Genomic DNA, 14,269 nt, shown 5'->3' with positions numbered 1-14,269 from the left:
TGCTGTTCAGAGCAGGAACTCCTTATCAGTCTGCCAAGATTGATTTTCCATGGAAGAAAGAGTTTACTGGAAAGCACTCACGCTCATTCACTGCAGTGGAGGCCGGCATTGGCAGTTACTTAAGTGTTGACAATGATAAGCTTGATGATTACAGCTAACAGCTCATAAAACTTAAAAATCAACTTTCAAAATATATTACAAAACCCTAATTTAAAAAAAGATTTATAATATAGTGTTTCTCATCTTCCTTTTGACATTTCCTCGGAGATTCTCAATGGGGTTCATGTCAGACCAGTTAGCTGGCCAATCAGACACGGTAAAACCATGGTCAGAAAACCAGTTTCTGATAGTTTTGGCTTTACTGTGGGAAGGTGCAAAGCCATGTTGGAAAGGAATTCAGAATCACAACAAAGTGTCTCAGCAGATTGAAGCATGAAGTGCTTGAAAAACTCCTGGCAGACGGCTGAAAGCGTTGACTCTGGACTTGATAAAACACAGTGGACCCTTCTTCTTGGCCCACGAGCACACTTTCACTCTCTAGTGGTTGTATACCTTGTGAAAGTAATTTAACCACCAGGTGCTGGTTCTAGTTAAGAAAACTAGCACACAGAAATATCCTTGTATCACTTATATATAAAAGTCTAATTTACGTAATTTTCGTATCCGGGCTGACATAAAAAGACACTGAATATTCAACTAAACTCACTAGAAAATTAGCTGAAAACCCGCAAAGAATGCATAGAAACAATGCATTTACAATGCCGATTAGCTGAAACTGACAGAGGAGTTGTAACTGTTAGTTTCTGATGACTGAAGATCAGAATCTGATCAGCAGTACTCTAGCATGTGCAGAAACTGCAGTTGGATTCATGCACATACAACAGCACTAACCTCATTATTATTAATTATTCAAACAATGACAGCCCAGACTCATATTTGCCTCTTTAATCAGAGATGTAATGACTGTATTATTCTGTCCTTTTTGTTGCACTATTCATAGATTTCACCATGAGCTTTGGTAGCATTGATTCATCATGAAGTGTGGCTGTGCTTCGTTTTGTTCATGGTAGATTGAAGCACTTGTACCAAAGTGCTCCAGGTTCAAAACTCTTTGGAAAATTACTGTCTGAAATTAAATGGATTTTTATCAGGCTGTTTTTGTGCAGGCTGCAGCTGAACAGGAATCCATAGAGCTCTGGTTTTGTTTAGAAAATGACCCAGTGAAGGACAAGAGGACCAATTACAGTAATGGTCGTTCTGTCTCATGAGCATATTCCTGCACTTTATTTCATTCAAACCGATGATGATGTCCCGGTACGCTTGTCTATCAAAAGACTTGTTGGGTTACAAATACAGGAAATGGGTGTGTTTGTGGCCTGAGGACATTTTAGCCTGGTTTATGCTTCTGTGCTGAGTCTATGCCATAGTGGGCTGTCTATATGACCACCACATACTTGAATATTGGTATGTCCATTTTGGTATGCAATACTCCACCCAAATGCTACTTGGCATGTGATTTTTATGCCACATTTCCTGCTAGTTTGTATGCAGTGGAGCATGGTGTCTAAAACTCAGTGTATTATAATGGAGTTTAAGCTGATAATTATATTGCAATTATTACAAAAAGAAATGAAAAGAGAGGAAATCAGAGGAGATGGCAAGTATAGTTGCCATTTCTCACACCAGAGTAAACACAAGATACCTGTTGACATTACTCAGGAGACTGGCAATGACCAGTTCTAATTAGGGAACCAATCACAGGGCTTGCAGTCTGCATTGTTTCAACCCATAGTTACCCTTTTGCAGACCTACCACATGAGTTATGCCATAGCTTTGACCAAGACAGTCTGGCTGCAGACCCCAGACGGTCCCCTCGCAGACCAGTATGGTGGGTTGCTGCCTCCAGCAGAACAGAAATACATGCTAAAACTTTCAAAATTAAATTGGTTTGAGTCAGGGTAAGGGTTAAAGTAAAGGTTAGGCTATCCAAAAAGTAAAAAAACCTTACCTACAAAGCCTTATTACAAAACATAATCCAAGGAAACAGTCTGCTTACAGGAATGAAAACACTCTAACCTAGCTAATGTAGCTAAGGCTACCAATGCTGGGTCGACTACAAAAGCTACGTCGGTAATGTTCCTACATAATTACAGTGGCAAAAGCAAACAAAGCTACTATGTAAGCCAACGTAGCTACATTAGCTTTAGCTAAATCTAATGAAGTTAAAGCAAGTCACCGTTTGCATCACTACTCTTAAAATGAGTCAAGATCTGGTAGCCGGTGAGGAGAGGGATGGGGATGTGAACTGTTAATTTCCTGTTGCGTGCTATATAAATAAAGATTGACGATTGATCTTCATGATTTAAAGTAATTTTGGATGTGTGCCCTTTTTTGTGACAACTACAGACAAAATAATCCCTGAATAGACTTTAGTAGATGCATATCAGTAGGGGAGTGGCTTTAACTGATCGGTCCACTGAGTGACTCAGTTTGTGCCGTGAGGAATGTTGAATTTCGTGATTTGGGCGAATTACAGAGCTGGTGGTTTCATTTTTGTTATCACACATCTGGGTGACTCAGATTTTCACTTCCTTCTGCATCTTCAGGCACTTTTCTGTGCTGACATCATTAAAGTTTTACATTCTTTTAGTCAGAGGTCACACTGCTCCGATGTGAGATATTATAAGAGATGGTATGAGGATGGTATATAAGAGTATAAGAGTAGAAAAACTAGATCCAGGTGCTAAACCTCACAAAAAAGAGAGCAGGTTAAGCCGAGTCAGGAGAGCACATGGCCCAAAAATAATCCTAAAATAATAACAGGATTTATAGCTATGACTTAAAGGCTGAAAGGTTTGAATAGGGGCCTGAATGGCCTGGTGGTTGGGCCGTGCACCATGCGCATTGGCATCCCAGGTTCAGGTCTGGCCTGTGGCTCTTTCAAAGCATGCCATTCCCCACTCCCTCATCCCTGTTTCTGGCCATGCGCCTCAGCAGACGACCTCGCTCTGTGATTTTACTCAGTCTTCTGCTTCATGGCTGAGTTGCTGCTGTTCCTAAACGCTTCCACTTTCTAATAATATCATTTACAGTTTTTGCAAAGGTGGCATCCATCACAATACCACGCTTGAAGTCAGTGAGTTCTTCAGACCGACCCATTTAGTATTACAAATGTTTGCAAATAGAACCTGCATGGATAGGTGCATGGTTTTATACACCTGTGGCAACAGGTCTGATTGTAACACCTTAATTCAACAAACAGGTGTGGCAAAACACTTTTGTCCATATAGTGTATTGTGTGATTGTGTGTGTGTGTCATGCACATGTTGCTAGAATTTTCAAGGAAGTCACCTGACCACTTTAGAGCTTTAGGTTCCTTTACTTCCAACTGCTTTGACACGACAGCTACCTCTTTGATCCTGCAGCTGAATCCCTGAGAATACAAAGCAGCTGGCGATGACAGTGAAAGCGAGGAAGAAAGGAAAAACAAAAGGAAAGAAAGAGAGAGGGACAGATCACAGTGGTGAAAGAGAAAAGTGAATATGGGGAATGGGGGGCGGTCAGGAAACGAAGGGTTATTACTCTGAGAGGTATTAGTTACGTAGTTAAAGAATACAAAGTGTCAGGTAAAAAGAGGATGGAAGGGTCACTCCATCCAGAGCGCCGTGTTTCACTGTCACACGCTGACAGCTGAGAGGATGGGGAGTTAAGAGGGGGTGTAACACGGATAAAAGATAACATATCACTGACGGGGCTGCACTCACAACAATGTAAGGTCAAAAAGGCAACAGGTTTGGGTTCCATTTATGAGGGTGGTTTGCATCCTTCACATTCAATGACATAAAAGTTACTTTCCCGTTAAAACATCATTAGAATAAAGAGAAAGAGTAGCACGATGCAGATGTCAGTGGTTGCGGAACAAACATATATAAACAGTGACCATCTGCTCATTTATGCAATCAGTGCTTGGTTGGAGCTCATTCCGCACAGATAACAGCATCTATGTGATGTGTCATGGAGTCAATCAGTTTGTGGCACTGCTGGGGTGTTATAAAGACCAGGTTGCTCTCATACCAGCCTTCAGCTTGTCTATATTGTTGAGTCTGGTGTCTCTCATCTTCCTCTTGACATGCCTTCAGAGGTTCAGGTCAGGCCAGTTGGCTGGCCAATCAAGCGCAATAATACCATGGTCAGAAAACCAGTTTCTGGTAGTTTTGGCTTCACTGTGGGTAGGTGCAAAGTCCTGCTGGAGTAGGAAAATCAGTATCTCCATAAAGCTCCTCCTGGTAGACGGCTGACAACATTGACTCTGGACTTGATAAACACAGTGGACCAACAGCAGCAGATGACATTGCACCTCAAATCATCACTGACTGTGGAAACTGAAAACACTAGACTTGATACACCTTACCTTCTGTGCATCTCAGGTCTTCCTTCAGACTCTGGGACCTTGATTTCTAAGTAAAATGCAAAACAGTTTCATCTGAAGACAGGACTTTGGACCACAGAGCAATGGTCCAGTTCTTTTTCTCCCAGGGTTCAGGATTGACTTCACGATAGAAACACAACACTTGTAGTCCATTTCCTGGACCCATCTGTGTAGTGGCTCTTGATCCACTTACTCCAGCCTCAGTCCTTTCCCTTGTAAAGCTCATCTAAGTTCTTGAATCTGCTTTGTTTTACAATCCTCTGAAGGCTGAGCTCATCCTTGTTGCGTTTGCACCTTCTCTTACCACACTTTTCCCTTCCAGTCAACACTCTGGGAACAGCCTGCCCTTTCAGCAATGACCTTCTGTGGCTTACCCTCCTCATGGAGGATGTCAGTGGTTGTCTTCTGGACTACTGTAAGGTCAGCAATTTTCCCCATGACTGCAGTTGTGTGTACCAGACCAGATTGATAGAACTAAGGCTCAGGACACCTGTGCCATTTTTTGCACAAGTTACCTCAAAAGCTAATCATAAAAATGTTAAATGAGACAAGGAGCGCCTATGAAGACATCTTCACTCCATCATAACACTGGAATGCTGCCAAGTATGGAAACTCGACCATGTAAATGTAATATAAGAATATTGAGGGTAAAAAGGGAAGTGGCCAGAATAAAAATTATATTAGTAGTCCAGTTCTGGTGTTCTGTTTTAAAATCACTGCTTTGATTTCCTCTTCTACTCATTTTAGGCATCCAGAGATCAAAGGCTCACTATGCAGGTAAGAGATGACACCTTGAACGGGGATGAAGGGTGTAAAAGACAGAGCTGCACTCCAAGAGGTGTCCTCTGTCTAGTTGCTCCAGTCCTCAGGGCATACAAGGTGTCAAGAGGGCAAAAGTCAAGACCATCAGTCAGGTTTGGGTGAAACTCTGACACCTGTCACAGTAAATCTCACTCTGATGCTGCTCTGGTTCTCCTCAGCATTTCGTCACCTGTTGATATTTGGGTTGAAATTCCCCTCTTGATAGGCTGGGTACTCTTCTCTCATAGAGACAGTGGTAGACACTTGTAGAGGTCATCTAAGTATTTCATGCACAAATTTGTTGTTTGTGGTAATTCCCCAAGTCTGGTAAACACAAATCGCAACTGGTTTGGTCTTCTTGTCTTAAGTATAGAAAACACTAAGAAAACAATCAAAATTGAGCACTATTCATTTAAGACAGGATAAAAGCAGCAGTGGGTAATCATTGTTAAGGCTTGTTCAAAGCTGATGCAAGCAACTGGGTTGGATTGATGCACAGGCCAGCCAAGGCTATTGTTCCAAGTGTGAAAATGACCCCCTATTGGTCGGACCATGTGTCACGATGTGTCAGCTGTTGATGTGGAAAACTGAGCTGGGAGGTGAAAGAGCACGTAGCCAAAGCTTTTACTGCAAAACAGCATCAAACACAGCAGCTTCATAAATGTTTGATATGGTGTGCATTGAGCCAACATTGTATTTTGGTTCATTTTACCTCAAACTCCCTAAATTACGCAGAGAAACTGTGACTGTACCTGCAGCGCTGATCCATGCATAGCAGATTGATCTGCCAGAATCCATGTCTGTCATGAGGCAAATCCATCCTTCAAAGCTCAAATCTGAAACAACTGTGAAAAGACAAGAAAATCAGCTACAAGCAGGGTTTAGCATGGCTTCTGTCTATGTAGCATTCATCTCTGATGTAGCCATAGTGAAGCAGCAGTTTTAAGCAGACCTGGACCACATTTCTTTATTAAAACAAGAGCAAAGAACTGCAATGAAAGCTTTTCATAATGGAAAAGACGTGTATGCTCTAGTCCCAGCCTGCTTTGGCATGAGTTTGCAATACACGCAGTGGGATTTAGCTGCTCTGGAAGCTAGAATTAGCTGCCGCCAGTGTAGTAATAAGCTTAAATGTAGCTATAGTATAGAGGCAGTTTTATAACAATTGGGCCCAAATTCTTTATTGAAACAAGGGCAAAGAGTGAAAGCAGAAGCTTTTCTTGGCAGAGAAGATGTTTTTGCACTTCCCCCAACAAGGCTCAGCATGGGTTTTATCGACCAACAAGCTCCACTCTACACAGTCTACCTCAGTGCCTTTCTGTCGAGCTCAGGTTACTACTGCCTGCTACTTCATTACCTCCGCAAAGGAGGTTATGTGATCGGGAGAGTTTGTTAGTTTGTTTGTTAGCAACATAACTCAAAAACTTATGGACAGATTTGGATGAAATTTTCAGGAAATATCAGAAATGGCATAAGGAAGAAGTGATTAGATTTTGGAAGTGATCCGGATCACCATCTGGATCCAGAAATTTTTATATTAATTTGACAGGCAGACTATTAGTCCAATCCCTTTCTGAGAATTTTTGCCCTTCCATAACGCTTTGGATGGGAGTTTCCCAAATAAATGTGACATATCCCATGCAATGCATATATGAAACAGTCTATATGGCATGCCAGGTTTGCACTATTTAGCCTAGTTTCCCTAGTTTCCCTGTTTGCATTCTTCAAAAATAATGAAATATCCTTTCAGGGGTTTTATCACACAGGTGCATTATTAGCCTTACAACACACCAGACAATTAAACTTTGATATACTTGTAAAAATCAGACAGCACTGTTATATTTTCTATGCCATGGCAACAAAAACTGAAGTCCTAGTCCCAGTAGATGTGTCAATACTTACAGTGTAACTGTGTCATTGTGTCACTTCTGAAACTGATGACTGACACTAAGCAAACTGAAGGTAAGCTGCTGTGCTGCGGAAAGAGACTCTATTTTTGTCACTCAGTAGATCCTCTGAGGGTTTAACAGGATGTAACCCCCCCTCCCCCTTTTTTTCCCTTCACAGCCACCTTACCCTGTCATCCAGTCCAAACACTCGATTTGCTTTTACTGTATCTCATCAACACAATTTCCTTGGAGTCGATCCAAAATCATCTGCTCCTCATCTTTCAAACCGTGACAAACATACAAAACAACAGCAGTGAAAGGCGACAGGCTTGTGTTACCGTCGTTGTGTGGTGATAGCCTGTCCGTTGGGGGTGTTCAGTTTCCTCGGTGGACCAGCTCCCGTAGGAAAGCATGGAGTCCCATCTGTCTGCAGAGAGCCTGAGGTGTTAAAGCAGAGAGAGGTTCCAGCCACCACAGTATGCTGTTGTTCCTCTGGGGAGGATTAATGAGGTGACACCAGCCTCAGGCACATTTCACATCTGTGGTATCAGATGGAGATTATGTGTACATGTCTTTTGTTATATTAACCAGGCTCTCTCTGTCTTTAGGATATGGCATTCGCACAGAACAACTTGTGAGCTTGAAACTTGTTAAAAAAAAGGGATAAAGCATGTATTTAAATCCATCCATTATCCTCTTCTGGATTATGGGAGGCTGTAGTCGATCCCAGCTACCATTATGTTGGAGTCCCCAACAAGCAAAGGCCGTGTCCAACCAAAGCTGGCCAGGAAACTTCTTGCAGTGAGGTGTCAGTGCTAACCAATGCTGATTTATGCTCTGTTTTTTTATAAAATCATATGCATGGAAACTGTCGAGTGGAATACGTTCCCAGTGATTTTTGAAAAGTTGCTCCTGCGTTAAACAAACAAAAATAATTAATAGCTGAGACAATGAACCAGTATGAATGACGTGCGTGTCACGTACTCATACTTCCATTGTAAAGGCCTGTTCATCAATTTTCATTGAATTTTCTTCAGAGGGCCTATCCCAGCACGCTCTGAGTCAGAGGCATGGGAACACGCTGGACAGGTCACCAGTAAGAATGCCAATAAACACAGTCACATGCACACATACGACTACAAGCGTTTAAAGGATTTAACATCAACTCAACGTTCCGGTCTGTAGAAAAACTTTCACATGGAAAGCCTGCTGGACGTTCCCTCTGTTAGGCAACATTGCTAATATATGAGTCATACTGCTGCATATACTGTAACACCATGCGATTCATAATCAGCTGTTTAAACTCCTGTTTCCTATAAAGGTCAAAGATCATAAGAGTCTTAGTATGCCATTTGTCTTCCAAACTCTGGTTTGTTATTTTTTAAGTAAAATACATCAGGGAAAGTAAACCTAGCCTAGCACCATGAAGCATTTTGTTTTGATATCCACTGATTTTTCATATAACAGCAGTTACATAACACTGATATAATAATTATGAAACGTAACAGCGCCTCTCATAAGGAGGGAGAGGTTGAAAGAGATCTACAGCAAATAAAAAAGGATGATAAAAAAGAGCAGACCAATTAAAGCAGGCGTAATTAAGAACTTATGTAACAACGCATTCAGAATAATGGCCAGATCAAACTACAAGAATTTTTCCTTGTCTATCGTAACAGGCCTGCCCACAGATTTTGCTAGGCCCCTGAAAACCCAAGAGAATGGGGTGATGTATCGATGATTTATTGATGATGTTAAACCATGTATGTTGGATCAGTGGTGCTAGCATTCGTCTTGGCTAACAGCTCCCTCATTTTGGAGCTGAAAAGTGAGTGAAGTTATTATTGGGTTCTGCTGTTGAAATGTTTTATTTGTGTTACTTTTTGCCCATTTTCACCACTTCTTATAGCCCCTTCTAACCGTTTTTTCCACTTTCAGCCCATTTTTTCTCCTCCTCCTTTTCACCAATTATTCAGTTTCCATTAAGAAACTATTTTTGCGGCCTTTGGTGCATTCCACTTTTAGCCCATTTCTTGTTGCCACTTTTGAACATATTTTCCCACTTTTTGCAACCTGAAACTCTTTTTGGCCACTTTCAACCCTTTATTGTCACATTTAACCCATTTTTCTTTTTTTTCCCCTCCCAGTTATTCGTTTTCCATTTAAAATCCGTTTTTGCTGCCTCTTGCCCTTTTTTGCCACTTTTTGCCCATGTCTTGTTGCCACTTTGAACAAATTTTTCCCACTTTTTGCAACTGAAACCCATTTTTGCCACTTATTTGTGCCACTTTTTACCCATTTTTACCACCTATCTGTGCCAATGTCAAGCCATTTTGCCTTTTTTAAGCCGCGTTGTACACTTTCAACCCATTTTTGCCACTTGTGCTTATTTTACCACTTATTTTTGCAACTTTGAACCCATTTTGCCACTTGAAACCCATTTTTGCCACTGTACGCTCTGCTGCTCTCTCTGCATGCTGCTCTTGCAACCCTCCTCCACCCCAGCTTCTCTTTTATCTGTATTCAGTGACATTGTGCAGTTATGCATGCAATATGTTTGCACAGTTTTGTTTTTTTGTTTTTTTTTTCACACCATCTATTCAGTTGTTACTCATATTACAGTGTAAGCTGCACTGCAGGTTAGGATGATTTCAGTGTGCTGTTCAAGGAAAAAAAAGAGTAACAATAACTCTGCAACATTAGTTTAATGTCACAGTAGTTTAGGTGACAAACTTGATATTTTTAATATCAGTGTATGTAACGCTGCATTTTATTTTCAGTATTTTAAAAACAACATTGAAACGGAAAAGCTGTTTTCAGTCAAATAGTTTTGACTGAACTTGTCCCCTCAGCAATCTACATCTCATTTGTTTATTTTTAAGCTAACTGTATAGGATATCGCAATATATCACAATATCGTGATATATCATGATACTATCGTATCATGAAGTCTTTGCCAATTCTTACCCCTATTTTAACCCATTTTTTAAACATTTTTTTGCCTATTTTTGCCAGTCCTTCTAGCCACTAGTAACCATTTTTGCCACATCTAATACATTTTTTTCCACAATTATTTGATTATTTTCCATTAAACCTATCTCTACCTTATGTTCTGGCATCCTGATGTTTGTGCACATCATGGCTTAGCTATGAAGTATGACATCACTTTCTTTATTGTTCAGTTCAGTGTGCCCATTCTCATGGTTCACATTACTAATAAAAAATGTAATTCTGTTTTAGAAAAAGGTGTTTACATTCTGAAAAAGGCTGTATTGTACTAGAGCGGGGTTGCAAAAACTATGCCGGGGGGGGGGGGCAAATGTGGCCCATGGTCCAATTTTGATTGGCCAGCAGCAAATTCTAGAAATAAAATGAAATATGGCCAACATTGGAATATTGGCAATCAAAATATTAATATATAGTTTACTAACTCCCTGATGCAGTAAAAAGAAGTGCCAGTAATATTCCAGGGGCAGAGCCAGTGGCAGCTAGGACCAAACGGCACCCCCTGAATTTTGACTGGTATCCCCAAAAACCTAGAAATGATTGTCTATTAGCCTTGTCAGGCATTAAATCAAGCACTGAGCATGATGTAACCCTCATCAGCTGACAGCCAGCTGATTTGCTCTAAGCAAGCTATTGGCCAATAACTCTCATGCTGCCTTTTTTTAAACAGCTCTTGCCTGGCCATGCTCTGTTGTTCTCTCTGCACATTCTCCACCTTAGCTCCTCCTTTATTCTGCTTCTGACTTAATCAACGTCATACACCTCGTCCTGTGGATGTTAAAGTGGCCCTAACATCCTTATATATTCCTGTATGTGGCCCTCAGTTGAAATAGTTAAGACCCCCTATACTAGAGCAAAAAATTACATTTTTTTAATGCTTTGATAAGGGTGGGTATCATTCTGGTTATCCCAACTTAACCTTATGATGGACCTTGATTTTTCTGACATCCATGGACCCCAGTTTGGCTGGGCCCCAGTGAGCTCTCCCTTTTATCCCTCCTTATGGGCGGCCTTGAACAAATATGTCTCTACTTATTCCATTTATGTATCACTTCTTTGATTTTCCTGACCATACATAAATACTTCATTTATATTTAAAATGAAATAATCAAGAAATGATTTGCCTAACTTTAAACTGAAATAATTAAGAAACCACCTGTTACCACAGACTCATTCCACCTTAGAGTGATAGTTGGCAACCCCACAATATATCTGGTGCAGTAACAAGGCAATCTGATGTGGACTATCCAAAGAAAAGCCGTTTTAAATATGCTATATTTATTGTGCAACTGCCAAACTTCAAAATAATAATTAAGAAAATAACTGCTTACTTTAAAATGAAATAATCAAGAAATGATTTGCCCAACTTTAAATTGAAATAATGAAGAAGCCTCCTGTTACCACAGATCTACCCCACCTTAGAGTGATAGTTGGCAACCCCACAATATATCTGGCGCAGTAACAAAGCAATCTGATGTGGACTTTCATAAGAAAAGCCTTCTCAAATATGCCATATTCATTTTGCAACCACCTAACTTTAAAATGAAATAATTAAGAAACAATTTGCCTAACTTTAAACTGAAATATTTAAAGACACATCAACATTGGTCAATGTTCATTTGTGTGTATCTGTGCACCAGCTGCTCTTGCAACATGTGCTCTGTGAGTTAGATTAAAAAAAAATCAGGGAGCATACATTTAGGGACTTTATCTTATGATGGCTGAATACTGTGCTGTAAAATATTCTGTAGTTATAAGGTTACTTATATAGACTACAGCAGGCTGCAGGATAAAGTTATCTCTATTAAGTGACTGTAAATTGTTCAAGGTGACCATCTATGACTCACTGAGGCTTGAGAGATAATGAGTTTCTTAACTGTATTGTTATTTTAGCCTTTATTATTCTAACTCCTGAGTCACTTTAAGAGAGTTGTGTTTGTTAGAGGTGACTATGATGAAGGAAGGGATGGCCAAATTTAGAAATAAAAAAAAATTCTCAGCATGCCAGGGTGACTCACTTTTAATGATGGAGCTTTATCGCTTTTGTCTTTCGTCTTTTCTCAAAGCTCAGCTCGCACCACCCATAAAAAAAATCTCATTACTTAGTTCGCTTTATCAATAGAGACCAGCAATTTATGTTTTAATTTACAATGTTGGTGTGCGTTTCTCTGTATGTGTGTGTGCCAGCCTGCCGTGTTAACCCAGCGGTTGTGAACACTGTCATCTCTCCTGCTCTATCGGCACTAATGATGTAATTGACTGTTGGTTTTTCTCTTCATGTGGTTGCAGCGAGCGATGCTATCTGCTAACCACAGGCGCCATTTCTGGACTCGACCAATAGAATAGAGGAAAACAAATAAGATAAAAATTCAACAACTGCCGATCTGCTCTCTGGCAAACTGTGTGGTCTGTTAATGAAGAAATGTGACAGACTGTGTGGGGTACGTGAGGCTCAATCATTAGCTAAATGATAAATTTAATTGTAAACTCAATGGATGCAGAGAAAAAGCATGCTCTTGTTTCTTGGAACAGTGTTTTTGCCAATAACTACATTAAATTTGCAGTGTTTTCTTTTGGAGCTGAAATTTCTTTGAGTCCATTTTTATAATACTATTATTCTATAGTATTAAAAAAACAGCCTATTAATGGCTAAAAAGTTTTTCAGAAACTTTTTAAACAGTGTGCAAAGAAGGACTTGAGCTTGTGTAGCTCTTTTCTAGTGTTCTGACTATTCAACCATGTTCACACTGATGGCCTCTATGTAAAGTGGCTGTTGGTAATGACTGATTTCAGTCAACAGATTCTTATGCCACTGACAGCAGTGGAAGCAATAAAGTCTCTTGCCCATATTCACATTGACATGTGACAGCCAGATCTGGGGATTGAACCTCAGAACTTCCTGGTGATAGATGACCAATGCAAAAAATCTGCACAGGTCAAGATAGGAGGACAGGACTTGGTGTGGTGTTTATTTTGTATTATGTGTTTTATTTTGTGGAAACTTCTGGTTTCCGGAGCTGGTTGCTGGCGCTAACTTTCCTCTGCTTCTCCTGAGGCTTTCACCCTGCCCCCCTGGTGCTGTGGAGAGTCACACCTGCAGCGGATCTTCTAATCAACTCACGCTATTTAAGACCAGCTGCAGCTCTCTACAGCGCCTGAGTCTTGTCTACCATACCTCACGGTAAACGTCCGCTTCAGGCTCCTTCTCCGATCCTCCAGAGAAGTTCTCGTGATCTTTTTGATGATTCTAGTTATCTCCAGTGTTTGTACTTACCTTGTGTCATTTACTAACGTGCCTCTCCTCCTTTTTCCAGTGCCTCCTGCTCAGATCACCACAGCCAGCTCCAGCTCACCCTCACCTCCTCTTGGACTCTTGGAACCCCCCTCACTCTGTATTTACCTGCACCATAAACTGTTTAAAACTGCTTCCGTCTCCGTACCTGAGTCCTACCACCACTCAAACATCACACTTGGGTCTGGATCAGGCCTGCGGTCTGCTACTTAGTGACCTCAGCTCTAGAAATTGATGCAGTCAGATGTGCCACACTGTAGTAGAATATTAAAACAACATTTGAGCTTGTTGCAGTGCCAAACTTTTTCAACTGAGGGCCGCATACAGGAATATATGAGGATGTTGAGCTACTTTAATATCCACAGGACGAGGTATATGAGGTTGATTAAGCAGAATGAAGGAGGAGCTGGGGTGGAGGAGCGTTGCAAGAGTATCATGCAGAGAGAATAGCAGAGCATAGCCAGACTAGAGCAGTTTAAATAAGGCAGCATGAGAGTGATTGGCCAATAGCGTGCTTAGAGCAATTCAGCTGGCCATCAGTCTAGATCCTGCTAAGGTGATAACAGTTTTGGATTTTTCATTAGTTTTTATTTTTTATTTGTTTTTACCTTTTGTTTTACATTTCAGTTAAGTTTTACTTAGTTTTTCCTGTTGGGTTGCTAGTTTAGTTTAGTTTTTAGTTTGCAAAACTGCTTTGTTTTATTTTAGTTTTTATTAGTTTTAGTGTTAGTGTTAGTTTTTCCGGCAATATAAGATCGCTGTCAGGGGCGAGAGCAAAAAGGGCTCCTCATTTTTCATTTCATTTATTGACTTTCAATGTTTTTATACAACTTAAGACCCAAAATGACCATTGTG

At 40.5% G+C, this 14,269-nt stretch overlaps 1 long non-coding RNA gene across 6 annotated transcripts in view; it reads right to left on the bottom strand.

Moving 5' to 3' along the window:
• The window catches only part of LOC121519604, a 41,185-nt gene that overhangs the window by 20,017 nt on the left and 6,899 nt on the right, over positions 1 to 14,269 (bottom strand). For 5 of the 6 annotated variants that reach the window (XR_005992719.1, XR_005992721.1, XR_005992720.1 and 2 more), the window contains exons 3-4: positions 7,458 to 7,557; positions 5,983 to 6,075 (exon numbers count right to left, since the gene is read on the bottom strand). This is a non-coding gene — a long non-coding RNA (uncharacterized LOC121519604). The remainder of the gene's footprint in view (positions 1 to 5,982; positions 6,076 to 7,457; positions 7,558 to 14,269) is intronic. The other variant, XR_005992722.1, reaches the window with a different exon arrangement.

Source organism: Cheilinus undulatus, linkage group 13 (assembly GCF_018320785.1).
Source record: "Cheilinus undulatus linkage group 13, ASM1832078v1, whole genome shotgun sequence".
Taxonomy (NCBI): domain Eukaryota; kingdom Metazoa; phylum Chordata; class Actinopteri; order Labriformes; family Labridae; genus Cheilinus; species Cheilinus undulatus.
This window is presented reverse-complemented; position numbering and strand designations above follow the sequence as displayed.